Raw genomic sequence first — 1,633 nt, forward strand, 5'->3', positions numbered from 1 at the left:
TCCCCTTCTCCTCCCACCTTCAATCTTTCCCAGCATCAGGGTCTTTTCCAATGAATCAGTTCTTTGCATCAGGTGGCCAAAGTATTGGAGTTTCAGCTTCAACAGCTCCAGAGAGAAGGACTATTGTCTTTATCTTAATCCCTAAACTTGGGATCCTTTCGGTGACCTCTGAAGCTGAGATGCTTTGGTGTTCACACTGCCCACAGTTTAATTTGGATACCAGAACACCTGACCTGCCCCTTGAGAAACCTATATGCAGGTCAGGAAGCAACAGTTAGAACTAGACATGCAAAAATAGACTGGTTCCAAATAGGAAAAGGAGTATGTCAAGGCTCTATATTGTCACCCTGCTTATTTAACTTCTATGCAGAGTACATCATGAGAAACACTGGGCTGGAAGAAGCACAAGCTGGAATCAAGATTGCCGGGAGAAATATCAATAACCTCAGATATGCAGATGACACCACCCTTATGGCAGAAAGTGAAGAGGAACTCAAAAGCCTCTTGGTGAAAGTGAAAGTGGAGAGTGAAAAAGTTGGCTTAAAGTTCAACATTCAGAAAACGAAGATCATGGCATCTGGTCCCATCACTTCATGGGAAATAGATGGGGAAACAGTGGAAACAGTGGCAGACTTTATTTTTCTGGGCTCCAAAATCACTGCAGATGGTGATGGCAGCCATGAAATTAAAAGACGCTTACTCCTTGGAAGGAAAGTTATGACCAACCTAGATAGCATATTCAAAAGCGGAGACATTACTTTGCCAACAAATGTCCGTCTAGTCAAGGCTATGGTTTTTCCTGTGGTCATGTATGGATGTGAGAGTTGGACTGTGAAGAAAGCTGAGCACTGAAGAATTGATGTTTTTGAACTGTAGTGTTGGAGAAGACTCTTGAGAGTCCCTTGGACTGCAAGGAGATCCAACCGGTCCATTCTGAAGGAGATCAGCCCTGGGATTTCTTTGGAAGGAATGATGCTAAAGCTGAAACTCCAGTACTTTGGCTACCTCATGTGAAGAGTTGACTCATTGGAAAAGACCCTGATGCTGGGAGGGATTGGGGGCAGGAGGAGAAGGGGACGACAGAGGATGAGATGGCTGGATGGCATCACTGACTCGATGGACATGAGTCTGAGTGAACTCCGGGAGTTGGTGATGGACAGGGAGGCCTGGCGTGCTGCGATTCATGGGGTCACGAAGAGTCGGACACAACTGAGCGACTGAACTGAACTGAAGGATCAGCCGCCGAGAGACCTTCCATCTACTTTCATCATCCTTTCCTAGAATTTGAGCTCTAATGTCATGTGCACCTGTAAATGAGCCAGAGTAGGGAGGGGATGAGCAGGCAGGCGAGGATGCTGAGGGCCTCCGAGGGCCCATGGGGGAGAGGGGAGAGGGCCACGTGAGCCTGGGGTGGGGTCTGCAGAGGGCCCAGAGTAGTTGTGGGTCAGTTCTCAAGCCCTCCCATCCTTTCTGATGAGTTGGTGCCAAAGCTATAATTTTACTATCAGGAGACATGGTGTCAGCACTGATCTTTTTCAGATCTAACACATTTCGTTTTTTCATAGCATCATTTCTTTTAATTCATATTTCTCTGAGGACATAGTGGTTCTCATACATGTAAAGCCCTAAGAAT

The sequence above is a fragment of the Bubalus kerabau genome, chromosome 3 (assembly GCF_029407905.1).
Source record: "Bubalus kerabau isolate K-KA32 ecotype Philippines breed swamp buffalo chromosome 3, PCC_UOA_SB_1v2, whole genome shotgun sequence".
NCBI classification, from domain to species: domain Eukaryota; kingdom Metazoa; phylum Chordata; class Mammalia; order Artiodactyla; family Bovidae; genus Bubalus; species Bubalus kerabau.